This window comes from Sus scrofa, chromosome 4 (assembly GCF_054392235.1).
Source record: "Sus scrofa isolate SSC_HxYL_T2T_F1_AM1 chromosome 4, Sscrofa_HxYL_maternal_Yorkshire_Landrace_v2.0, whole genome shotgun sequence".
NCBI classification, from domain to species: Eukaryota; Metazoa; Chordata; class Mammalia; order Artiodactyla; family Suidae; genus Sus; species Sus scrofa.
The window spans coordinates 135973375-136000877 of NC_139386.1; the positions used below are offsets into that span (position 1 = coordinate 135973375).

The following is a 27503-nucleotide window of genomic DNA, read 5'->3' on the forward strand; positions in this document are numbered from 1 at the left end:
TTACACCAAAAAAGAGGGTAGCAGATGCTCAGAGAAGGGGGTGACCATGGCAAAATGAAATCCCTTTAAGTCCACGTTTTAAAATCTCACAAAACTTCACTTCACACACGGCATACAACTTGGAGATCTAGTTCTTCCTCGCAAGCAAGTTACAAGGCACTTGGGTGTTAGTTCACCCAGGGAGATGCTGATAATTATATTTGAATTGTCAGCTATTCTAGTTCCAGCTCCCGAAAGTAAAATGCAGGTGCTACAGAATGAGTCTTTACCTAAAAATCTGTAGGCAAAGAAAGCTCTGTGCTTTCTCTCAAGGTCATCTGGTCTGGGAATAAGGAGGTTTGGAGAAAACCTATCATTGCTGATTTTCTTTCAACACAATCAAACATGGGAGATTACATTTTTATCATCTTAATTTTTGTCGTACAAAGATTACATTTTTATCATCTTAATTTTTGTCATACAAAACTGAGATCGCCTTAACTTTGCAACTGACATATTCGGTTGAAAATTACATTCAACAAGATACTGTATACTTCCTAAACATCGAAGTGTTTGCAATCACTGGGTATCTCTATTAAAATATATGTTTACATTATACTTTAAATCTGTTCTTCCTTGGGACATTCGCATATTTTGTAAGAACAGATAACCTGTCGGAAGCGCCTCTCTAATGGGAATGGCAATCTTGCTAACATCTGAACGATGCTTAGGGTAACAAAGAAAATTGGGACCATCTGAACACTCGGTATCCTTTCTTGGCACGGAATGATATGGGTATAAAAAGAACTGCCTTTTAAAAAATATTCAAAGTGTTACTAAGTATGGAACTAAGTTCCACAGTCCTTTGTCTTTGGAAATACTGCGGCTGTGGGGTCACTGGCTGTGTGTCATACACCAATAGAGGGCACGATTCGTCAGCCGTGGACATTCTCTGCATTCCTAGTGTTGTTCGTGGCTGTTTCTTTACCTCATGGGCCGTATGACACCTTCTACTAAAATAAGCTCCCCAGTGTGTGATTACTGTGCCTCAGCTTGTTGGGTTGGTGGCTGGCCTTTCCGCTGTCCACTGGCCTGAGCTCATGGGAAGGCAGTCACAGTTGGCCGTGTCACAGTGCTATTCTGTTAGATTAACTCACAAAAACTGGTGGTATCCAAGAAAACTTCTGGTAGAAGAATTTTTCTCTGTTTTGAATTAATGAGGCAGAAACACAAGCTATGAGCAATGTCTCTAAATGGCCTTCGTTCTTCTCTGAGGGTTGCCCTCTTCTTGCTTTCTGGAGGCACCTGCGAGAAGACAGTGTGTGTCCTGTTAGCTTTACAGTGTTAGTGTTTGTTCAGAGGGATGATGGGAGACATACCGGCTCGTATTCCTTATTAGTTATTATTAGCTGGTGATACTCCATTGAAGGCTTATGGTATGAGGCTAAATCGCAGGAAGCTGCTATTTGTGTAGGCAATCTGACATGGCTCTAGGAGACAAGATATATTTTAATTAGCTCTCTCTACATCTTTATGAGTTTGGCACAAATATTTTAAATTAATACATGTAATTTAAAAATTAGGACGTGAAAGGCAAGATTGTTTGTCCTCATTTTTTGCTGTTTTTACTGTCACTGCTCCTTCTCTCTCAAAGAAACGGAGACAGAACATCTCCCGACGTTTGCCATTCTGTAGGCCCTTACGAGGTAGACAAGTAAAAACACAAAGAGTGCATACTCAGTTGGGGGTTAAGCCATCTTTAAATCCTTCTAACAATAGTAGCTGTTTCTTTATGAGTTCTTTGTGAGCTTTGCTTTTCTCAATTTTGGCTACACCCATGGCATACGGAAGTTTCCAGGCCAGGGATCAAATCCAAGCTGCAGCTGTGACCTTTGCCACAGCTACAGCAACACCAGAGCCTTAACTGGCTGCACCGGGGCTGGGGGTCAGACCAGTGCCGCCACAGAGGCAATGCCAAGTCATTAACCCACTGTGCCACAGTGGGAACTCCTGGACTTTTTTCATAGAGAAGACAGTTCCATCACAAGCATGAATTATAAGTATTGAAATGCCTTGCCCCCCCCTTTCCTCTGTATGTCTCCATGTGTGGTTTCTGCTATACAGAAAAGAAGCTCTGGCAACTTCTGTTGAGACTTTGCAGTAGGAAAGTCTTTAAAAAAAAAAAAAAGCAACAGCTGTTCATAGACCAACTTTCTAAAATTCTATTCGGGTAAGTTAAATTTTACATGTCATCCCCTGTAGCTAAAAGTAAACACATTTGACATAATCATATTAATCACAAATGTATTTGCATTCAAGTGTTCTTACCTATCAGCACTCCTGGGTGGATTTAAATTATATTGACAGAAAACACCCATTTCCTCACATTTTCAAATGCCAAGCAGGTTTCAGAAACTGGTGTATAGCATGGTTGTTTTGAAAAAAAAAAAAAAAGTGATTCAGCCAAGGTTGATCTTGTTTTTCCTTTATTCTTTAAGCCAGAAGCAATTACTTTTCATTTCAGGATTAAGCGGCTGTAACATTGCCATTCGTCGCTGAGGCTCCTGGTTTCAGCATGTCTGCTTGGTTCCCAGCCAGTCCTGGGTGTTCAGGTAGCAGCTGGGGCTGGGAGTGGCTCTCCAGCCTGCATTCCTTGGCTGTGGCTTTTGCAGCCCTGTTTGTCTGGAGATGGCCCCAAAGCGAACAGCTCCTGACGTTGTCACAGACATTAATGAATGATACCGAAGGTACTGAGCAGTTTCCTGCCCGGGGTACCCGCCACCCTGAATCGCCCAGTCCCTTGGCCCTGGCTGATCACCGCAAAGGCCTGGTGCTAAGGTCCAGCGAGACCTGCCCTGCATCAGCCAGATTCTAGGAGGATGCCCGGACGTCCCCGCCGTGAGGCTGCCTGCCAGGCTGATTCAGAGAATTCTCAACAATCACATTTGCCCCAACCCTGGCTCACTCCTCTGCTCTGATTACTCACTTCAGTTTATACTTTCGGCCGGTAAATGCCGCTGCTGACTTCGGCCGAAGGCCTCTCTCCCTTCCCCAGAAACCCTTGACCTTGCCGAGGGCCGCTCGGGGTCGCTTCGGACCCGTGGCGTTCTCGCGGTTTCAGGCGTCCGCATGTGCCCTCCGGCACCAGACAGGCCCTTCCTTGAGCAACCCGGTGCCACGGAAAGGCCTTGGTTGGGCCGAGCAGGCCGGAGCATCGCCTTTGCCCGCGCAGAGCGCCGAGCTGAGCTGCGGCCGCGGCTCCCGCCCTCCCGCCTCTGCTGGGGCCGCTGGGCGAGGGGACCAGAGCAGCGCGCGCTGTGGACAACGTGGGAAAACAAGGGCCTCGTGGGACGGAAAGCGACGCTGAAAAGCGGTGATCTGCGAGCCCACAACCCAGGTCTTTGACGCTCCCGGTCGTGTGCTTTGGGATGGCGAGCGGCCTCAGCACAAGACCCTGTGGGTTCAGCGGTGCGCGGGATGCGGGTCCGCCTCTGGCGTGCGATGGACCACGTGGCCTTGAATTGAGTGGCCGCCGCCGCTGTGCTGATTCATCCCCAGAACAACAAAGCGATGCGCAGGTGGCCCCATCGGAGCTGCTGGCGCCCCTCCCTGAGGCCCGGCCCCTCAGAGCCCTCAGCACCTTCGCATGTAGCAGGCGTTTGCAAGCATCTGGCAAGACTGCCAGCTTGGTGATGCAATTCAGAGGTGAGGGTGCCGCTCTGGGCGGTTTCCCATCTCAAAGGGCGGCAGGATGCGACAGCTGCTGCCGCGGCCCCTGTGCCTGGGGGAGGAGAAGCAGGCTTGTCTGATCACAGGCCGACCCGCCTCCTGCTGGCCCAGGCGGTACCCCCCACACCCCCACCCCACGTTGGTCAGGTGGCTTAGATGTGATGAAAAAGAGAAGGAAAACCATGCTTTTGTTTTTGTTTTCTTTTTTAACTGTTAAAAGAGGGCACTTTCTGGGGAGGCAGAATCCATTAGCTGAATCCATTTCAGTATCAACGGTTAATTAATTTAGGCAGCTTTAATGCACTTCTATGAGGTAGCCTTAAAGAGCTGTTCTGGTAACTATGCATCCCATAAATACTAGTACTGCTTTATGTACCTATGATATTATCCTCTTTGGAAGGTGCGTCTGAATTATTACCTGGATATTAATTTGAGCGCAACACTGTCCAGGCAATACCGAAATGCTGCCTCATACTCTGAAGATTCCCCAATCCACTTTGAAGGGGGAAAGACTGTTCAGATAGGACTCTACATTTTAAGTCAGTCTGGTTGCCTCCCAAAATAGAATTTTGAAAATCAGTTTTACCAGACTGTGCACCGAGTAATCGATTTCGGCCTCTCTTTCTGTAAATTCAACACTAGACTTTGCATGACTAGAAGAAAGAGCACAGTTGGCCTTTCTTATAGAACAACAGCATTTTAATTTATTATATGCATTAGCAGTTATTCATGCCTAAGATTTCATCAATCCCTTTTCTATTTGAAAACGATGTCTCTGGAGGCAACAGTGGAGAAGTGCTGAGTTCCAAGAGCAACGCTGTGAAAGGCAGCGAGGCCAGCGTTCTGGGCACACGTTTAGCTGAACTGCAGTCCATGGCGGTGCGGCTCCAAGGAGAAGCCCACGTGGTTTCGAGTATCTGTGAACTGGCTCTCTTGGAATGTCAGAGTTTAAAAAGAAAATATTTAGTTTTCACTCTTTAAGATGGGGGCTGTATTTGTTCAAAACTACAGCAACCTCCGATATTGTTTTAAAATATTTATTTCGCCATTTTTGACAGGCTTCTTCTGCCCTGCTCTGGGGTTTTCATGTTGTGTGTACAGTGGGACGTTTCGACAGTTAGCTTCAGACTAAATGAATATTAGTACTTTGTGATGATTTTATTAATTAGTTGTTTTTTTGAAAACTATTTTAAGCTGAAAGTTACTCCACAGTAGAAGCTCCAACAACCAGTACCATCAGCTAGATGTTGATTTAAAATCATTTATTCATTTCACTCATTTAGCAAAATTGTATTTAACACCGATCAGGACTGACAGGCCTCATAGGCCCCTGGAGCCCACAGTACTTTTAGGCACCTGTGCAAATATTTTCATTTCTTTTAAAATCCAAAGAAAAAAGTAAAATTTTAGGTCAAAGAGACTGCTGACCTATATACTACTAATACAGTCATCTTTATACCGACATGGTAATAAAATACAATTTTTAATATTTTTATGGAAGAAGAGGTGTATGAAAGCTGACGTTCCCAGGACCCATGAAAATTACAATGTAACCTATGCCGTATTTCACTTATGCTGGATTCTAGAGATAACAAGACGAGTCAAAAGAAAAAAAGAAAGATGAGTAAGATGCAATTTTTGTGCCCAAAGCACTCACAGTCTACTGAAGAAAATGGACATAAAAAAGAGAGCTCATCACGTGATTTCCTTGAAGGTGTTTGAAAGAGTAATTATAGCTTGAAGGACGCAAGAGTTTTACTACAAAATATGACTCAGTATGTAGACTTGGTCTTATCCTTCTTTTAGTTAAACTTCACAAAAATTGCATTTGCCTGTGTTTTAATGGTGCCTAGACGACTGCGTGACTATGCGGTTGCTCCTTCCAAACACAACTGATATCAGCATCCAGATTAAGTCAAATGTTCATATTTTACCAGCACATTTCATCGGCAAGACCCCAGAGGAAGTGCCAGGGCCTGGGTATTGGCGGCTCCACGGGGGAAATGAGAGATGAGGTGTGGTTCCCCCAGCTTAGCGAAGCTTGCTTACTCATGTCCTTCTGAGTTTTACTGAGGCTTCAGACATGGAACAGACTCTTGGCTGCACTTTCTCTGTGCATAAAATGTCTCGCTTACGTGAGATTCAGCCCCTACTTTTTCAATTACTGTGTCTGAATGCTGCGACTGACATAGTCAGAGGGTTCTCCTTAACCGAAATCTTCCGTGGTAACGTTGGGCCCCCTTCCACATTGTTTTTGTCAATCAGAGAATTTTTATTTCTTTAACTATTTTCAGTTTTACCTGCAGTATCTTATTCCACACATAAGCTTTTTCTCCTAGGACATTGGAAAGAGCACAGGCGCAGACAAACCTGGATGTGAATCAGAATTCTGTCACTCAAGCTGCATGGCCTTGGTCAACTCATTTAAACTCATTGCATCTCGGCACCTTCATCTATAAAATGAGGAGCACTGAGCGTGTGTTACAAACGTGCTGGAGGAATTAGAATGATACATGTTAGGCTTTAGGCCAGTACCCGGAATATACCGGATGCTAAACAAGAGCCGCTGTTATTATTTGGCCGTATTTTACAAATTAAGACACCGACACACAGGCACATTAATGACCTTGGCAGGCTCTGAGTGGCTAAGGGCAGCCCGTTATTCCTGGAAAGTTGGAGCAGTGCATCTGATCAAGCCTTATGAAGAGTGAAATCGTAGGACACAAAGAATGTGCAGAAGCAAAAGGGGCAGAAAAAGTATTACCATCAAAGCAACCATATAATCAGTATATATTTATCAAACACATCGTAAGTATAAGTTGTTCTGTGTACCAGTTGGGCCACTTTGGTTTGCAAATGACTGAGTCCTGTCTTGCCCGCATGAAAAGGAGAACCTGCTGGCTGGTATAACCCAAACACAGAATGTAGGGAACTGGGCCTGGGGACGTGTGGGTTCTGTGGCAGAAACACTTTCAGGGCTCATACTCTAGTTCTAATTAATGTGTCTGGTGCTCTTGGCTGATGGCTTTTTCCACGCCAGAGGAAATGTGGCTGCCAGCTACCGTGGTGTCTGTTTCATCCTAGCAGCTTTTCTATCAGCTAAGAGAGATTTTTTCCCCCTTTGGCCCCAGCCTGAAAAGCAAGCATGACGACTCTGGTCACATATTCCTATCCAGGCCAGTCATAAGCAGGAAGATTGGGGATTGTGATTGGTCCAGCTGAGAGCACATAGCCACCTTTTCACTAGAATTTTTCCCTTGGAAAGAGGTGCTGGGGCAAACCGAGGTGCCGGGACCTTTCTCTTTGATAAGAGGTAAGGGGGTCGTGAATGTCTCAGTGTGCTGTACACCTGAACTAACACAACCTTGTAAGTCAACTCTACTCAATAAAATTAAACTTTAAAAAAAATGGTAGAGTTGGTTGCAAAAGCCAAAAGACTGGACTCTCAGGATGTCTGGCTAAGATGCCGCAAGGCCTGAGCAAACACGGACAAGTCGTGTGGACTTGGCAGCTGAGAAAGGAAGCTCATGGTACATTCACCTCGCAGTGTGTCAGCTCATGCGGTAAAAACGTAAACTGATTTCTTAATGTACATACCTTCTAATGGAGAAAGTTATAAACACTTGGGAACTATTACAGAAAGAGTAGAACCTCGAAAGACGATGGCTGCTGGTGATCACTGCTGTTTGAAAAACCTCAGGATGTCTCGTCCTGTGGGGACGCATCTTTGTAACAGTGAGCTTGCCCTGTGTGCTTGCTGTGGAGTGGGCTGGGGTGGGAGCTCAAAGCAGGCTCATACATTGAGTTTGCAGTGGAGGGACTTCTCTCGTCGTCCTGGCTGAGGTCATTTGATGCCGAACTGCCTGCTCCTGGCTCCAGCACGTCAGCGTCCACTCCCCGCTGCCCAGTGTCAGAGATCTGGGCAGCTCGTGACAGACCAGGGTCCGTGGTTTGTCTTCTTACACTAACCTCATCACTGCCACACTCGCTTCACACTTCTCCCGGCGGTTGGGACCCCAGTTCAAGGTTACCTTGATTGCTTTCAGGTCTTGAGTCATGAATCCCTCTAAACTATTTTTACCTCAAAACGTTCTTGTGTTTTCACCAACTCATTTTTTCCCTCTTTGTTTCGCTGTTTCTTTTCCAAGGCTAAATTCTTCCCTCCTCACCGCCCTGGCAAACTAGCTCCATCCTTTACTGCATCTTCCGTCTGCATCTCCAGCTCTTCCTGCCCCGCTCCCCGCGAGCCCCGGAGCCCCGCTCCCTGAGACGCCAGTGGCGCAGAGGGTGGGGCGCACGGTGGCCCCAAAATGGGGCAGAAACGGGATCGTATGTCACCGCTACCCCAGCTTTCTCCCCCGTTCCACAATCATCTGGAAAGTGTCCGTATGAAGTATTTCTTTGCTCTGCTTTCTCCCTGCTCCACCCATTGCTGAACATCCCAACACCTGACCTTGTGCCGCCAACGCCCTGTTCCGGGGCGCGTCGCCGCGTGTCTGTCTCCTTGCACGTGACAGAGCCGACTGTGCCCTCCTTTGGGGGTTTCTGCAAACTTCCCGGGTTACCTACTTTCTCTCTGGCCACTCGTGTTTTGGCGAGTGTCATCTTCCTTCCAGCTCTGAAGGCGAGCGCGCTCCATTGCACCGGCCCTGAGCCTTCTCCTCCCGCCCCTCCCACCCCAGAGTCATCAGCCTCGCAAAGGCTCCGTGAGAGAACTCCCAGGGTTCTCTCCACTTCAGTGTCTTTGGTAAATGCCTGCTGGTACCGTTGACCCACAGGTGCCACTGGCCCGCACACAGGGTGTCTGCTAGATAAGCGCTCCTCCCGTCCCAAGCATCTCCCACCCATCTACCCAACAGCGTCACTGTCCGACCTGGCCTTTTCGGCACCAAGCCGGCATTCTGCCTGTGCTTCCTCTCTCCCCTTACCCCTGAATCCAATGTAAGCCGTATTTTAAGGACCTGTTCTAGTCACCTTCCTCCATCTGTCTCTCCCCACCCCCACCTCTTCTTCCTTTAGGCAACAAGGTCCCTGCGGCTGGAGGCGCACACTGCCTACAGTCAGTGAGGTTGCCCAGGAGAATGTGTGGCTACACATTCTCTCTCTTCCTTATTCTTGGTTCTTTCCCTTTGCTGAGATGATCTCTGTGTGGACTGAATTGCTGCTGTCCCTCCAAAGTTCCTGTGTTGAAGCCCTAATCCCTCAGCGGTGGTCGTTGGAAGTGCGGCCTTTGGGAGATACGTGGGGTCAGATGAAGTCCTGCTCATTGGCCTCCTCGTGGGGCTACTGCCCTTGTAACAGGAGACACTGGCCGCCTGCTGCCCCCCTCTGCTGCGTGAGGACGCGGTGGGAAGACAGCTGTTTGCAAACCAGGAAAAGCGCTCTCCCCAGAATCCGACCGTGCTGGCTCCCTGACCCAGGGTTTCCAGTCTCCAGAACTGTGGGAAAATGAGTTTTTGTTCTTTAGGCCATCTAGTGTTTGGGATTTTGTTATGGGAGCCAGAGCTGACTAGTACAACCTCTAAGATTTATTTTTAAGTGGAGATAAAAGGGTGCCAAATAGTGTACTATTGGGGTAAAAAACAAATCTGTGAATACATACATATATATTTACACACACATACACACACATTGTATATACATTTTTACAACTCTGGAAGGTAAATGAGAAAATAATCATGTTTGCTATTTGTTTTAGGGGCATAGGAACCTGGCAGGTGGACGACAGGGCTCGAAAGGAGACATCGCATTACATCTTTCTATGCTTCTGATGCTTGAACTATGTAAATGTGCTCCCTCTTCAAGAAATCAAATACATTTTATTTTTAAAATCATGGCAAAAATGTTTGATTTGGAAAAACAGGATTATATTGAAATAAGGAAAATACTGGTTATATTGAAAGAAGGTTGCTGATTAGGATAATTAGAGCGGAAGTTGACATTTGATGCAGGCACAGTTTGAAGATGACGGGCTTTGAACTATTAATTATGTTAAATTGCTTTCTCAGTCAGTTCTACGGTAACTCCCCTGACGATATAGACAGCGCCACTGTCTACTGCCCCTTCTGAGGTCTGCACTGGTTGCTGCCAGCAGAACACGGCGTGTCCCACCTGCCATGCGCTTGGTTGAAAGATGCTGGCCACAGGGACTCAGGTCCCTCAGTGATGCCCGATGGTCTCTGAGTGTCACCCCTCCTCCTTCAACTGCCCTCGGTGGGTGGTCTGATAGATGCGGCTGAGAAAAGCATCTGGGCCTTCATCTGAAAGAGGTCCGTGCCCCTTCCTGGATAAAGAGGTCACTTTTCTCACAACTTTCTTTGGCCAATTAGACATCCAGTTGATTTCGAGATGTTATATCCTACCACCCCAAAGAGCTGTCCTTAGAGGTTATTCTGTTCATTTCATTTCTGTTCAGCACTTTCCTCTCCTACAGAGAACAGACCTGTGGTCGCCAAGGAGGAGGTGAGTTGGGGGGATGGACTGGGAGTGCGGGGTGGTAGATGCAGACTATTCCGTTGAGAACGGGTAAGACGGTGAGGTCCTAACTCTACAGCACAGGGAACTGTGTCCAGTCTCCTGGGAGAAATACCATAATGGAAAGGAAGGTTTCAGAGAGAGAATGTGTACACGTGCAGAACAAGTCGCCCTGCCACAGAAATTAACACAACATTGTAAATCAACTATAGTTTAATTTTAAAAAATTAAATGAAAAATGTTTAAAGGCGTTCCCGTCGTGGCACGCGGAAACAAATCCGACTAGGAACCATGAGGACGCAGGTTTGATCCCTGGCCTTGCTCGCTGGGTTAAGGATCCAGTGTGGCCTCGGGCTATGGCGTGGGTCGCAGACAGGATCTGGTGGTGCTGGGGCTGTGGTGTAGTTCCCGTTATAGACCCCTAGCCTGGCAACCTCCATGTGCCGCGGGTGCGGCCCTCAAAAGACAAAGGACGAAAAGAAAAGTTGAAAGATTTCCTCTCCATTAGTCACCTAGCCTGTCCCTTTCAAAGACCCCCCCAGATGAAGGCAGGGTTTTCCTGACCTCGTCCTACGTTTATTGACCCTTGCTGAGATTCTCTACGTGCTTGTCCCTCCCCATTCGACTCGGGAGGTTCAGGGGCCGTCGCATATTCAGTCTGCTTCCCAGGGCTGATATGCGGTAGGCACTCCAAGACTGAATGAAGGCATAGATATGCAGACTGGCTGAAGTGTGAAAGACGCGTCCAATGCTTAGGGAAGCTATTTCGCAGGGGTTCCAACTCTGCACTGGAAGTGTGTTATTCATCCCCCGAGTGATGTGTAAGCGCTGAATTCTGTCAGACAATATTCCCCAAGCCTTTGACTTTTTGTGGAACACTTCCTATTTTGTAGATTGTTTCGGTGTGTGGTTTGAAAACTCCGCTGGGCATCCCCAGACGGAGGCATCCTGAGAAGGAGCTCCGCTGTTTAAGAGCATTTTGTTCCTGACGTTTTAAAGCATAGGTGACAGCTCTCAATCCGTGGGTTGTCATCCTCACCTCCAGAAAACCACATTTCTTATTGTTTGTGGCACCTAAGTCCCCTTCTCTAGAACTCCCCCTGTGGAAGCGAGCCTTCGGCAGAATCTCAGATCCACAGAGCCGGGGCCCCCACCGTCAGCTCTACCATTTGTACCCAGGTAGGTCTCTATGTGTCTTTCTCACAGATGTCCTTTAAAATGTGAAATTGGCAGAAAACAAATCATTAATATTTTCTGTCCAAAAGAATTCACTTTCCAGACAAAAGGGGCTGATTTTGGAAGGTTTCCACTGTGTCAATAAGCCGCTGGTGAGACAGACTTTAGAATTAGACCCATTATCTTTTGTTAATTGAGTTCCCTACACAGAGGAGATAAAGAACAGGCTGGAACTTCTCCGATTCAGGCATGTGCCTACATAGATACGGCCCGTGGAGATGCCCACGGCATATATCAAAACGTGATAAAGGCGGCTCGCAAGGGCGCGTTCTCTGCACCATATCGTTTAAACCATGTATGCCTTTGTGTGTGTGGATGCAGGTTTGCAGGTAAAGAAAACTATCTAAAATGCTGCAACACCAAAATCCTAACAGACAGGTCTTCGAAGAGGGACGTCATGTGTAATTTCTGTTTTCTTTACAGACTTTTGATATTGAGAACATGTTTTATACGGTGTATGTACTACCACTAAAATGAAGAGGAAAAAGCTGCAAAAAATGGCCTCAGAATCGTTTGGTTTCGGAGTTCACTGGCGTTAATTGTCCCACGGATGCTGATGAAATGTGTCTGTTGACGTATATAATACATTCATCTTTATTTTCTATGGAATCTTGAGATCACCTGTGTCGCATGGTGACTGGGTTAATAACACGGTTCAGGATCCTGGAACTTTGCTAAGAGCATAGACCTCAGGTGCCTGGCCACACACACAAATGCCCAGTGCGTTAGAAGGTGCATATGCTAATTGACTGGACTGCATAATCATTTCACCACAGATACGTATATGAAAACAGCAGCCTGTACTCCTTAAACAGAAACAGTTGCTATTTTTTTTTAAAGGTTTGGGATAGATGGGATGCAGACGGAGATGAGAGAATTCAGCTACCTCCCACCTCGCAAAAAGGTAAACTCCTTCCACTCTAATACATGTAATCATGTATATGTTCTTCCTTTTGGAGGTTGTGGTTCTTTTTTCACTAAAAAATATTATTTGTGTGCCTCTAGAAAAGGCAAAAAACCCCATATTCTATAGTAATGAGCACTGTCACAAGCCTGGGTTCAACATACGTTATAATGTAATCCTGATACTTTCCTCAGTGTGAATAGCATGTTTGCTCTTAGTGACATGTGGTTGGAGGCAAAACTTAAATCCAACAGAATTTGCTGGATCTTGGTTCTGATGCCATTTATTACAAGTTTTGGAGATAAAAAGAAGTTCTAGAATATTTCTCCCACCCCAGAATTTTAGTTCTTTTGCAATCACCCAATCTGCAAAATCTGGATTTGCTGCCTCCAGGAAGTTGTCTTAATTAAATATATTTAAGCTGTTTTAAAAGCTGGTTCTCTACGGGCCGCTTCTATAATTACCTCTTCACTCATCAACTGAGAGACTCCCTAAGCTAACTGTCTCGTTCGTTCTCAATACAATATTTTACAATTCAGACAGGTGTTTATTGTATAGATCACATAGATTTTGTGTTTCCTTTGCTGTCATCATCTGTTCAAAATTGTAAGGCTCTGGAAGATAAGACCCAAGTGTCCTTAATTTATTTTTTATGGAGCTTACACAGCATTATGTGGCATTAAACAGCTAATATTTTTTTCAGTGTGATAATCATGAAGACAGGAATCCATAGTAGGCAGATAAATGTGAATTTAACATGAAAAAAAACTCATCGAAGCTCTAGTTGTGCTATTCATAGTGCACAGTGGCCTGTATCAATTGCTAAGAAGAGTTTAGTATTATGTGAAAGCAGTGATGAAAATGTTCAAAATAGCCAACTCCCAATGACTCATAGAGTACATGAGTCTCTTACGTTGCTCACCTGCTTTTGCTCCAGGGCCATGTTTCTGCTTTTATGACTCCAGCCAGAGGCTGAAAAGGCACACAGGAGGTCAAATCAATCAATTTCCCAAAGACTGGTAGTTCTGGTAATAAGGTTACTCAAAGAGAAAGTACTGCTGATGGCTAAATCATGATTTGGGGGCATTATTGTAGAATTTACATTTGACTTTTTATATTAATAAATCAACATGCATTGAATGCATGGTTTGTAGGAACATGGAGAAATTGTTTTTTCTGTCCAAAGCTCTATGCAGTTTCTCTGACGGAAAGATCTTGTATCCACAGCAGCAAAGCAGATGGTTCATCCTGACGGACCAGCAGAACTTAGAGGAGCCAAAGCCCCAAAGACAGAGCCGTTCCTAGAACCGGGGAATTTAGCCGTCCTTCTAGTCCTCCCTTCTGTCAGCCTCATCCGCAGGACCACTGGCAAGGCTGATTTCGAATGAATCATCCTCGGCATTTGCCCCCCTTCAAACTGCTTATCCGTCACTTCAGGGAACTTGCTCCTTGTCCTCAGCGGCATGCGGTATCAGCTCAGACACTGTCCCCAGACCACAGAGTTGAAGAAAATCCTGCATTATGTATACATATACACATGTGCATTTATTTCAAATTGTCTACGTGTCGATAAACTCAGCAGCTTGGCAGTGAAGGGCTTTACCACAGCCTTTCGGTCACTTAGCAGCCTGTGTTCGTCCAAGAGAGGTTAGATGTGTGGCTTAGAGACGACCTTTAAAAAGCACTGAGACATTCATTTTCGCCACAGCTCTAGCAGCGTCACTTCTACTTAGGAGACCTGCATATTTCTTGACACTTTAAAATTTTTTTTCTTGATCCAGTAGCATATTGTTTAAATTTTTTATTTATTTTTTAATTACTCAATGAATTTTATCACGTTCGTAGTTGCACAATGATCATCACAACCCGATTTTATAGCATCCTCGACACCTTCGAACGTTCGTAAACTGTGTTCATGATAACATCTCCTTCTGCTTTAAGACAACGCCGGCCCCTTCAGCGCGTGTGTCTTCAAGGCACAGAGCTAGAGTGTCTTCACTTCTCATCAAATCCAGGCACACGCTCGACGGTGAGTGGAAATCGGGCTTATGGCCCCCACGCCCAGCGCCCTGGTAGGCAGAGTGAGCGGGCCGCTGAGAAAGAGCTGAGCCGCCACACCTTGCCCAGGCGGTGGCCCCAGACCCACACCCTTCTCGTCGGGTCCGCAATCCTCGATCTGCTGCTCGGAAATCAAAGGGCCCTGGAAAGCAAGACTTTTCAGTGGCATGTCTGGTCCTCACGCTGATGGTCCCATCTCACCAAGTGGGACTGTTAATAGCCGGGTTGCAGGTGCTGCCCCAGACCCACTGCAGGTGTGAGGTGAGGGCATGTGCTCCCCCAGTAGGTTTCTAAAACCAAAACGTCTAACCTTTGAAACCCATCTGGCGCCAAACTTTTTGGATAAGGAATCGTGAACTGCACATTTCCTTATAACACTAAAGACATTCTCAAAGTCAGCGGGGGTGGTGGCAGGTTTAACATTCTCTCTCCTGTATGGGCGGCTGGATGTGCTCACAACACCTTGTGCAAAATTATAACACGTAGCACAACAGAGCAGGCCTAATAGTTTTTAATCTGGTATTATCTGGATTGGACTGACAGCTCCTCCAGAGAGAATGTCTATTGTTTATTTTTCCTTATTACACAGTATAACATGCTCCACTGTAGGAGTCTAAGGCTCATGTATTGTCAACTGATTCCCACGGGAAGCTTGGTTAATGCCCACAATGAATGGAAGCCGGATGCGCAGATGCATTCTTTTCAGTGGCTACAGAATATCCCACAGGCTCAATCAATAACGTAATGGATTTAACTGCTCCCTTATTGTTGGGCTTCCCAGTTGTTCCCAATTTGTTTAAAATGACTAGAGAAACTTTCTTAAGCAGATTATTAGTCACTCGGTAAAAAGGTACAGAATTGATTAAAGTGATTTTCATCCACTAAAATCCTAGCACAAGTAAGTTTAGGTTTAGTTGGATGCTTAAGGGGAATCTGAAGGAATGAACCCAGATGAAAACATCTTGTTTGTGGAGAGGAGGAGCTGAAGCCTAGGGTAAGAGAGGTCACAGAGGGACCAGGGCCGGGCGGGGACCAGAGGGCCAGTGTGGGTGTGGGGGGCCGGGCGGGGACCTGAGGGCCAGTGTGGGGGTGGGGGGCCGGGCGGGGACCTGAGGGCCAGTGTGGGGGTGGGGGGCCGGGCGGGGACCTGAGGGACAGTGCGGGGTGGGGGCGGGGCAGGGGTGGGGGGACAGCGGGGGGTGGGGCCGGAGCGCGGAAGCACCGAGACCAGACTGCAGCGGGACCCGCGGACAGACGTCCCGAACCCTCCTGCTCCCCTGAAGAAGCGGCCGTTTTGCTATGCGTTGTGTCTTCTCTGAATTGCTCGCTGTTGTTCCTGTGGCAGCCAACCTGGGCTCTTTGAATGTGACCGAATGACTGCTGTGGAGCAAGGTGGCAGGGAGCTATGAGATGCCGCGAGTGTTAAGACGGCGAGCATTATCCCTGGAAGTCCCCGAATCAGGTGGAGAGGAATTCTTGCGGGAAGTGTGCCCAGGCTGCCCCACACGACGCTCCCCCAAGCAGGGCCAAGCAGACAGGAGCTGGAGGTACCATTTCCACCCGAAAGGGGTTGAGAGACACGGTGAACTGTCTGCCGTGCGCGGGACACTGAGCGTGGGCGCCCCGCGGGGCCGCTCATTCCCGCGCCGCGTAGAACCGACACGCCTGCTCTGATGTGTGGCCACCCCTGCCGCGTTTTCAGACTGTGGGCGCTGTCGTGACCCTCAGCAGGCAGTTAGCGCGGCAAACACCGGCCGCGGTAAGATGCGTGTTCAGCTCGTTCGCTGGATTTAATGAAGCATTTAATTTCCTTCTGGTGTTTTTTATAAAAGAAAAATGAGGGAGGAAAAATAATCTTAAGTTATTAACTACTTTAAGCTGTTTAGTTGCTACCTCTTGGGCTGAAACCATGCGTCTTTTAAAAGCAAAATGCAAATTACAGTAAAATAGAAATTGTGTTTAAACCTTCAAAAATCAATTTTCTTTAAAGAGGGTGTATTATTTTCACCATATTCCTTAAAATAAATATTATAAACTAATGTAAAATTATACAGAATGTGATCATATAGACCGATAGAAAGTCCTGAAGACAATTCCCCCAATGTTAGCAGTTCATTTTGTTTTTTTATCTTTTTTTTAGGGCCGCACCCACATCATATGGGGGTTCCCAGGCTAGGGGTCCAATAGGAGCTGTAGCTGCCAGCCTACACCACAGCCACAGCCACGTAGGATCCGAACCACGTCTGCAACCTACACCACAGCTCATGGCAACGCCAGATCCCTAACCCACTGAGCGAGGCCAGGGACCGAACCCGCAACCTCATGGTTCCTAGTCGGGTTCGTTAACTACTGCGCCACCATGGGAACTCCAGCAGTTCGTTCTTCATCCACTGACATTCGCCCATCTTTCCTAACACCACTCAGGCTCCTCTCCCGACCTGCGCCTTACCAGCGATGACGGCTTCTGATGAGAAGGAGAACCATGTTGCAATGGTGCAGAAAATATCTATCATAAAGCTCACGAAACTTTTAACGAAGTCACAAAAGGAAGAATTCAACTGAAAGGATAATTCCTAAAGTTAATTTGGGATATCAGAAAGAGTTCTTTAGGAGTTCCTGTCGTGGCTCAGCAGGTTAAGAACCCAGCTGGTATCCGAGAGGATGCAGGTTCAATCCCTGGCCTCAATCGGTGAATTAAGGATCCAGCATTGCCATGAGCTACAACGCAAGTTTGCAGACGTGGCTCAGATCTGCTATTGCTGTGGCTGTGGTGTGGGCTGGCAGCTGCAACTCTGATTAGACCCTAGCCCGGGAACTTCCACATGCCCCAGGAGCTGCCCTTAAAAAAAAAAAAAAAAAAAAAAAGGAAAAGAAAGAGTTCTTGGCAAAAAGCAAATTAGAGCTGAAATCTCCTTTCTCCTTAAAGTTGCATTGTATGGTCTTTGGTGGAAATCCGTAGATTTTCCATAAAAGTGAGATTCTGATTTTTCTGTACAGTATTCTTGTCCCCTTTCTCCCTAAAATACTGCATCTATCACAGCAGTCCCATAAGAAAAAAAAATTCCTTCCCAAGGCAATCTTCTTGCTTTATTTTCTTCTTATATTTTTTAAAAAAGTCTTTCTTTAAAGGCCTTTTAAATTTTTTTCTGCTTTTGTGTTGGCAGATGGCATGATTAATTTTTCAAATATAATAAAACATTAAAAATAACTTAAGAACCGAACAGAGACTTGAAGCCCATATACCATGCTATAAAATAAACTAGACAAGTAATGTGTAGATAATCTGCATAGTGCTTTTTATTAATGCATACACTGATTTGCATCATTAAATACTATAGTAGGACAATAACAGAACTTGGAGACAAAGAATGTGGCTCATTAATGATGGGCTTTCTTTCCCTTGAGGAGTCTGTTTCCTCCGTGAATCAGAACAGGCCAGGCTGCCTTGACCAATCCGGGAGGGCAGACATGAGGCCGCACCCGTCTGGAGGGAGCCCTCCAGGCCTGGCTGCATCCCCTCTCAGCTCTAGGAAGCCAGCCGTTTATGACAAGTGAGACCACTTTGCTGAGAGGCCCGAGCCACCCAGCCGGCCCCTGGAGGAGGAGGCTTCCTGAGCTGAGCGAGGCCCAGGAACACGGAGGCACAGAGGCGGCAGTGAGGGGCCGACCTAGAAGTGGATCCTCCCGCCCAGTGGTCCAACCAATTCCAGCAGGGCCTGAGATGGACCACCTAGAAAAGCCCTCCCCCAATTCCTGTCCCGCGCGTCATAGGCAGAAGAAAAGATTGTTTTCAGCCCCTGAGTCAGGGGGTGGTGTGTTATATGCAGCATCGATAACGAGTGATGAGTGAGTAAAGCTCCTGACGAAGAGGAGCTGAGCAAAGATGATTCAGAGGAGAAAACAAGGGTCAAATAAGGAGACGGGCAGGAGCCTCCCCGAGGGAGGAGTTCAGGGAACCGGGATGGGGAGGCCTCTCCATGGAATCCTGCAAAGCGGGACCTACATGCAGGACGTGGGCCCCATGGGTGGGACCCCCTGTGACGTCGTGGCGGTGCTGGCAGGGAACCTGTGAGGACATCCTGGGACACTCTTTCTTGCGTGACCGGCATTTCTGAGTCGCGCCTGCGCATCGTCCAGCAAATGGAACACAAATAACCTAAGTCAACTCAAATGCAGTAAATTTTCACTAATACTCAATACAAGAAGATTCCCAGTCATCAGGGAGAGCTGGGTAACAAATTTATTATAATAGGACCTGACCTTAGAATCGGAAAATGAAGCTTTAGCCAACCTTAGAATCAGAAAATGAAGCTTTAGCCAACCAGGAACGGAATGGGAAAGAGAAAAAGGAGTAACTTGCATCGCAAGGCAGTTATTTTCAGGCTCTGCCCATTTCTTCCTCCTCTTCTGCGGCCCCTTGTTATTCTTCATCACCAGCATCATCACAGGGGCCGATAACATTTGTTGCGTGCTTCTTCCATCTGCACGCAGCAAAGCTTTACAAGGATGGTCTCGTTAACCTTTATAATACCATAAGGCAGGTTGTCATTTTCATTTTACAAATGAAAAAATCAAAGCTCTGTGTGTAAAACCGATTGACCAGGATTGGACAGGCGTGAATGGTAAAGGCATGATTTGAACAAAGGGCTCTCTGAATACTAACCGCCCGAACCTGCGGGAAGAGTGAGGAGAAAACACTTCACCTGTTAAGTCAGTGTTATTTAATCCTCTTACTCTCCACCTAAGGTTGATATCACTGATCCTCTTTTACCTGGGAAGACCCGAGGCTCAGAAAGCTGGAGCAATTGTGCAAGACCACACAGCTCTGACAGAGCTAGGACTCACACCCAGACCGTGACTCTCTATTACCCTGCAGCAATTAACAGGAATTTGGAGCAATACAATCATAGGCTCCTGGCGCTGGAAGGGGTCCTGGTATAATCTGATTTTGTAAGAACGGAAGCCCATTCTTACAAAAGAGTCGGGAGAGGTGACTGCCACCCGTTGCTTTAATTAAGCCATTCTTTAAACACTTGAATTGAAGATTCAGCAATAAGAAGATGTGTATGTGAGCTCCTGGGACTGGCGGTATCACAGTCTACATAATGGGGGTGAGAACGGGCACAGGGGTGCCAGGTGGAGACGGGGGCAGGTGGAGGGGAGGAGAACGCTTCTGGGGGGTGATGCCTTCACGGAGTCTTAGGGACGGATTAAGAGTTACTCAAGCAGAGACGGGGTCCAGCACATTCCAGCTGCTAGAACAGGATGTGCAGAGGCGCACGTAAGAGAAAGACATGGCAGTGGCCAGAATGAAGCCTGGGGAGGTGTATTCTTCACAGAACAAAGACTTGGGACTTCATTCTGAGGGTGCTGGGCAACCCCTGGAGACTTTGGGCAAGAGAGCGGCGTGGTCAGGCTTGCAGTTTAGAGACCACTCTGTGTAGGAGGGCTGAGCAGCGGTCCGGGGAACTAGTACATCTGCACAGGTGGTGGCAGTGAATGGAGACGCATGGACGGACCGAGCCCTCTGAAGGAGGTTGATCTGTCAGAACAGCAGTGGCTAAATGTGGAGACAGAGGACAAAGTGAAGCTAACGATGACCTCAGATGACTGGCCTGAGCAGCTCTCAGTGTGGACGGAGGGGAGGATGGCAGGGGGAGAGCAGCTCTGGACAGAACACGGTGGACTCCCCTGGCTTAGTCCCTGGTGTGCGTGTTTGTCCTCATTGACCCTGGAGTTCCTGTGGGACAGCCCAGCAGGGATGCCTCTAGGCAGTTCTGAAGCTCAGGACCTGGTGGTGATGATTTGGGCTTTGCTGGCACCGAAGCAGTGTCTGAAGTCCTGGCCCTGGATTAGTTTATCGCTAGGAGAGGGCTGTTAAAGCTGGAGAAACGGCGCGTGAGCCTAGAGACCTCTGGAAAACACCAGCATTTAAAAGCAATGAAACAGAAGCAGAGACCGAGAGCCGGAGCAGAGACGCTGGGAGAGCAGCATCCTTGATTCCTGATCCAAAGAGGGAAGCAGGAAGGCGAATTCCCGGCCGTGTGTTAGCGCTGTGATAAAACAAGGGGGTTAAAACCGAAAGCGCAAACGCAGCGGTTTCCCAGTGTTGCAAAACTATCGTTTCATTGTTCTTCATAAAACATGAAGCAACTTCATTTCTTAAGAAGTGAGGGGGGCTTATCAGAGTCCTGGAAGCCATGCAATTCTTTCTGTAATTTGTGCGTGTGTGGCTTGTGTGTGTGTGTGGGTAGCCTCTGTGTGTGTGTAGCCTCTGTGTGTGTGCATGTACATATATATAGCAATTTCAACTGTAGAGAAATGTTTTTCTTTTCTTCAATATTATTTGGATTACCTAAAATTTTATTTTATTTTATTGCTTTTTATGGCCGCATATGTGGCATATGGAGGTTCCCAGGCTAGGCGTCTAATTGAAGCTACAGCCGCAGCCGCCGGCCCATACCACAGCCACAGCCACGCCAGATCCTTAACCCATGGAGCGAGGCCAGGGATCAAACCGGAAACCTCAAGGTTCCCAGTCAGAATTCGTTCCCACTGCACCACAATGGGAACTCCTAGATTACCTAAAATTTCAAAAGGCTTTCCCCTCAATCTATTTCTTTACCCCAAACATATGAGTATGAAATAAGTATGAAATAATCATGAAAAATAATTCTGGAAAGATAATATTGCAAAAACACCAGATAAACCGAGAGAAAATTACTAAATGCCAGGGCTACACTAACCTCTTATGTCATCCTAGCACACTGCGAACTCGTTGCTCGAACTCAGCACGCTTAGGTGGTCCTCTGTGCTTCGCAGGGAACCCTGACATTCGCATCAGCCCCCATGCGGCTGCGAGGAAGAGGGTGTTAGGCCGCCAAGGGAAAGCGATCCACAGCACACGGAGAACGTTCCCGAGGTCAGAAAAGGGAAACGTGGCTTGTGTGGGAGGCAGGGGGCTTTGAAGAGCCAAGGACCGAGCTTCTGAGGCGGGTACTTTGTGTGTTACCTCATTTCTAGGACTTGGGTGTGTCCAGGGTTAAAAACGGGCGTTGGGCAGAGGCAGGTCATCACAGTGTCTGGCACAAAAGCTCAACAGCTACTAATATGAGTGGTTCCCGTTGATCGGCTACTTCCTGTGCCACATGCGATGCCAAGACCCTTTGTACACGTGCCACCACTCAGCCTCCAAGCAACCCACCCTGCACACAGACGCCAGTGGCTCAGCCAGGTAAGGTCCGTGGTAAAAACAAATGGCACACTCAGCTAAGAATCTTGAAGAGATTTCCTTTACCCGGGGAGTGTTTTCAGAGGCGTCCGTGGGACGAATGAGGGACGTCGAGGCCCCCAGAGACCAGCAACACCAGGAGGCCGCCTCTCCCCTTCGATGCAGATCATTTGAGAACCATCGTTAAGCAGCTCAAGCTGAGCTGCAGTAAACTGGTCGCTTCTGTCCGGAGCCTGGACGCTAGGGAGTCTCTCTCTGCTGTCTTCATCGACATACTGACACCAAACACCATGTGATGGTTATGCTGGATCGCTGATCCCTTCTGCAGCCACTCCGGGCACCACTCGCAAGGCCAGCAAGCCCTGCGAGAGGCCGGAGAGGGCGGCCAGCCCCACGCCCAGCCTCGTGAGGCCCTGACTACTGCCAAGCGTGCTTTCTGAAAACAGGAGATTTTCTTTTTATGCGCATGTTATTGTGTCTTCGTCTTCATAACGCTGTGTGCTTCAGAGAGGGCCTTAAAAGTGTGCGCCTTCCTCCTCACCTGTACGTGGTCACGAGGGGTTATGAGAACTCGGCCAGGAGCCGGGAGCCCCAAAAAGAGGGACCACGACACAGAAGCGAACGTCGTGGAATGTTGTCGCCAGAGCCACGAACGAGCAGATGGCGCGTCGGGAAGAGAATGCGGCCCCTCCTCTCGCCCTCCTGCCCCTGGTGACTGCCCCCCCCTAGCCAAAGCCAGCAGCAACGGGATCCCCAGTGACACGGTCCCCGAAGGCCTGTCGTCCTGGGGGCTTCGACAGAAATGGTGGAGCGGGCGTCCTGGGCACAGCAACGCCGCACAAGAAGGCAGGAGGCCGGATCCTCAGTCGGGGGACGGATGCCCTCCTCGCCGCTTTCATGTGTTTCTCTGCCACACACACTGTAGGTGCTGGTGAGTGTTTGTTTACAGAATGAATTCCTGCTGAAAGATGAAGCAACCACGGTGGGGGCTCTGCAGCTGACTTTTGGAACCAGACACCGGACCCTCCTAGTCTGTGAGAGGCTGCCTGTCCCTTCTCCACGACCCCACCCACGGCGGGGGCAGCGGAAAGCTTCCCCCACGGCCCACCCTGTGTCAAAGGAAAGGATTCTCATGCAAGACGTTCAGGCTCTAACGTGAGAGCGGGGACAAGGGCACACCCTCCACCAGCGTCTGCTGCGTGGGATGGACCAGCCCTCCAGCCCTCATTCTCGAGGGCTTCAACCCTCCCCCAAACACCGAACCCCAATGAGGGACCATCTTGTACCTGCTAAAAGTGGAGCAAGAAAAGAAGGCAGGAATGTCCCTTTGAATCCTGAAAGACTTGCTACCTAAAATGAACTCCAAACGCAGGGCCAGAAACATTATTGATGCAAAAGAAAAATTGCCGGTGTATCAGTCGTTGTCCAGCCAGGAGAATATACACAGTGACAGGTATTCCAAGCAGAGGGAGGGACTTTAAACAGGGAATTACAAAGTTCTTGAAATATGTGGGATTGAAAAAGGAGCAGTTTGACCAGAAGCCCCACACGGTAACTCGCAGTTACGTCCCAGGCTCAGCGCAGATCCCGGCACGAAGCAAGGGTTCCACGAAACGCACTGCACCTGTGGTTCCACTTGAGGGTGCGATTTGGCCGTCGCCCTGGGGAGGCCATGGGTTCTGTTAGAAGGTGTTAATACTTACACGACTCTGAGGATTCAGTGGAGGTGGGTGTGTGATTTGGCCTTTGCAGGAAACCACGTTCAAACCCTGTCCGTGGATGCTATTGGTTGAGCACCTGTTAGGAGCTAGGCACTATTCTAGCACTTTCCTAAGCACTTTGTGTAGCCTTCTGCATAGCTGGAGGACAATAGCTTCATTGTTTCCAGTTTCACAGCAGAGAGAAGAATGCAGGCAAAGAGCTTTTAAGAGACATAACTCAGATTATACAAGAAAAGAGCTCATCTCCCCCCAGCAGAGTCTGGCTGCGGGGGTGAGACCCAGTCCCTGCAGGCTGAATCTCTTCTGAGAAAGTAAGGGGCACTCCGCCTGCTTCTCCCTTCTTCCCCATTTCCCCATCATCCGCTGGGGCAGAAACCAGCTGACTGCTTCCCGGAGCTGTCTGCTCTGCTTTCTGGCCCACAGAAGGCCGTATTTCCCAGCTCTTCCCTTTGGTTACGGAGCAGTGTGGCTGAGTCCCAGCCAGGGGACAGTGAGCAGAAGCGACAGGTACCACTCCCTGGCCTGGCCGTTAAGCCTTTCACACATGGTTCTGCACGTTTGCAACTTTTTTCAGCTTGAGAAAGGGAAGCGTGATGAACTTGGATGCCATATTTTAAAGAGCTGGAGTCAGGAGTTCCCGGTGGCTCAGTGGTTGGCACACCCGACTGGCATCCATGAGGACGCCGGTTGGATCCCTGGCCTTGCTCGGTAGGTTAAGGATCCGGTGCTGTGTGAACGGTGGTGTAAGTCGCAGAGGCTGCTTGGATCCTACGTTGCTGTGGCTGTGGTGTAGGCCGGTGGCTTCAGCTCCAATTCAACCCCTGGCCTGGGAACTTCCATATGCTGTGGGTGTGACCCTAAAAAGACAAAAAGACCAAAAAAAGGAAAAAAAAGCTAGAGTCAAGATGGAAGAAGGCTCTACTCCTGCCTGTTGCTTGGAGAAGAGTCAGGAACCAATCAGGAACCTCTGTCAGCTCCTGAAGAGGAGATAAACGTCTATCACCTTTGTGCCACCGTAGGTGTTGGGGTCATTTTGCTCACAGCAGCCAGAGGTATCTGAACCAGCACACACATGATTGGAACTGATCTGACCTGCCTGCGGAATAGCCATCTGGCTTCTGCACACTCTTTTCCTTAGAATTCTCATTCTCACCTTCCAATCATTCACATTCTAAGAACTATTCAAAGCCTAAACCAAGTCCAGTCACCTTCAAGCAGCTCTCTCTCTCTTATTTTTTTGTCTTTTTAGGGCTGCACCTGCAGCATATGGAAGTTCCCAGGCTAGGGGACTGGAACCGGAGGTAGCTGACCTATACCACAGCCACAGCAATGCCAGGTAGAAGCCCCGTCCTCACGGACACTAATCAGGCTCGATGCCACCAAGGGAGGGCCACAGCAGCTCTCTCCAGCTCCCACTGGCCACAGTGATAACTGTCCCCTCATCTTCCTATATTGCTTTGTTGTCTCTTTTATACGCCACGAGCACAGCTCCAACCTTGGATATCTTTTCCCAGTGAGACTGTGAACTCTTCGGGCCTGGGATCATGTTTTAATGCTTCTTGTATGATTGTGAGGTACAAAGCAAGGTGCTGTGCCTTGAGAACGTTCAACAAAGATTTATGGAGAAAAATTAATCTATGTATTAGGCTCCATGAAAACCATTTTCCTGAAAACAGCCCCTCATCACTCAAGCAGGAAGGCATATAAACCATCATTGACTGGAGTTGGTGTCTTTATTATTCTTTTCACCAACATACACATTCTAACACTTTCTGACAACCGCTTAGAGGAGACAGAAGGCATGCTTATCAAATTTCGGGTGACACAAAAGCAGAGCTAATATATAATGCACAGAATGACAGACTCAAAATGAGGCAAGTTGGAATGAAGCAGACAACATTTAACACGGATAACTGCAAAGTTAGATTTCAAGAAAAAAACAGCAGCCCAGTTACCGCAGGGACAGACATGGCTGATGCCGATTTATAGGAAAAGGCTTTCAGGTTTTAATTCGTTGCTGGGCTGACAGGAGCCCAGAGTGGGGACACAGGACCTTTTCTATAACTAGGCTCAGGGTACTTGGTGGCAAAGTATTCAGGCTCTTTCAAGGCGTGGGCATGAATTCAAGCGCTAGGTGGAGACCGGCTGGAGGCAGATGAAAGCTCCGTGTTAGGAAAGGGGTGGAGGAGCGTTCTGCACTTTAGCCTAAGCAGGCTCCGCTCCCGGCTTGACCTTCATCTGTAGCCTTGGCAGGGATCCTCTGCTGAGGACGCCTCTACCTGGCTTCTGGACACCAAGCTGGTTCCAAGAGAGCAGCATGGGTTCCCTGAAAGTTTTGCCTCAAGCGCAGAACCCAGGAGGTCTTAAAGTCTGTTATTTTGGTTTTGGTCCCCTCCCAGTGTCAGGGTCAGAGCTGTCTTTCACTTAAGATCCCTTATTTTGTGAGGCTGAGAAATGCCATGTCATGGGGGCCCATTCAGTTCACCCCTGAGAGGGGGAAGAAGGCAGGTTACATGTCCTCTGTTGCTCAGTTGGAACAAGTGTTCCAGGACCTCTGGCTAGTTCTCTCCTAGAAACTGACAAGTCCTAAAAAAACCTGTCAGAGTCCTGGCAAGACGGCTGTGGCCTGGGCCTCGGACCGGGACCACAAAACAGCCAATACCATCTGAGGCAGTGTTCATGGAAGCTTAGCATCTGGAATAAGGGTCCTCCCTTGGTCTGTGCTGGTCAGACCACACAGGAAGAATTGTTTCTATTCCAGATACCATGATTTAAAAGGGATACAGGCAGACTGGTGTGTATCAAAAGGAAGATGGCCAGAATGTTGCATCCCTGGTTACTTGTTAGTGATTCCAGCTCAAGGTCAGGGTGGGTCCGCATGATGGGTAGAAGGAGGGGTCAAGCAGCAACAACAGCAGAACTGTCTCCAGATAGGGGCATGCTGTTCCCTGAAGGAACCCCAGAGGCAGAACTAGACCCAGTGGGATTTAGGCCCCAAATGCAGCATTGTTAAGTGTTACAGCGCTGCAAAAGTGGAATCCACTCTGTGAGGTTTGGAAAGTTGTGGTAAATACAGATCTGGCGACTGTCAGAGATGTTTCAGCGGGAATTCCAGGACATTGAGGGTGAAGTTAGATGAGAGGGTTTCTAGAGCCATTCAAATCTAATGCTGTATGACCGAATCAGTCTTTAAATTAGAAACGTGCTACACAACTGAGGAAGGAAGGTTATCACGGGGACTCGTCTGGAGCTACAACCTGAAGTGGGTTTTCCTCTCCAAAAGAGCAGAACCACGAATTAGTTACTCTGCAGTGTGTGGTAGGGAAAAAAACCAGAAGCTGAATACCACTAAGAAGAGAAAGACACTTCCCAAGGCGCATGAAGAAAAGAAACATGAAGCAAATACCCCGGGAAATCCGCGAGGTCGGTACAGGTGCGAGGGAAAGGCGGCGGCGGGGGGGGGGGGGCGCTCCTTCTCAGGGACAAGCGTGCTGCCGCCCCTGCGGGCGTGAGCGCCCACCCATCCTTAAGGCCTCTGCCTGCCTGCAGGGGCCCCGCCAGAATCACCCTGTTCCTCAGAACCAACTGTCCTTGGAACACTGGGGGTTTCTCTGTCCGTTGCTCTGGGGGTGCTCCTTGGACTTCGTTTCCCACACGGGGGGAAGACACAGCATTCCCTCGATGATCTCAAGTCTTACGTGGGGTGAGGGGTCCCTTGCAGACAAAGTCAAGGTAACGGAGACTGGGTGCGAGGACAGCTGCCCACGCCACGCTGGGAACTGGGGGGGCGGGGGAGGGCTACCCCGTGCTGGGCGACCTGGGAACAGGAGGGTAGGGAGTCAGGTCAAAGCCCCCACATCCCCGAAGGAACCCCCCCACCCTCTGCGCCTCGACGGCGGCCGGCTCTGCGAGCGCCTCGGGCCGACGCGAGCGGTGCACCTGCGCCCGAGGGCGGCCGCGCGCTGCGGGACGAGGTCCCCCCTCGGCCGCCGCCCCCCGCCCGCAGCCCCGGCGCTCGCCGCGGCCGGGCCGCCCCCTCTAGCCCCGTGCCCGGCGCCGCAGGCCGAGCGCGCGAGTGGGCGCGGGCTGCGCGCGGGCCGCGCCCGGGCTCTGGGCATGCTCAGTGGCGCGGGCAGGGCCCCGGGCGCGAGCCGGGCTCCCGCCGCACCGC

The 27503-nt window shown here is 48.7% G+C and overlaps 1 long non-coding RNA gene across 1 annotated transcript; it reads left to right on the forward strand.

Moving 5' to 3' along the window:
- The first annotated feature begins 8077 nt into the window (after positions 1–8077).
- Positions 8078–14172, forward strand: LOC106510256 (uncharacterized). Its single transcript, XR_001308620.3, has 4 exons — positions 8078–11361; positions 11842–11993; positions 12259–12322; positions 13550–14172. It is a non-coding gene; the product is annotated as an uncharacterized LOC106510256 (long non-coding RNA).
- Positions 14173–27503: the final 13331 nt, after the last annotated feature.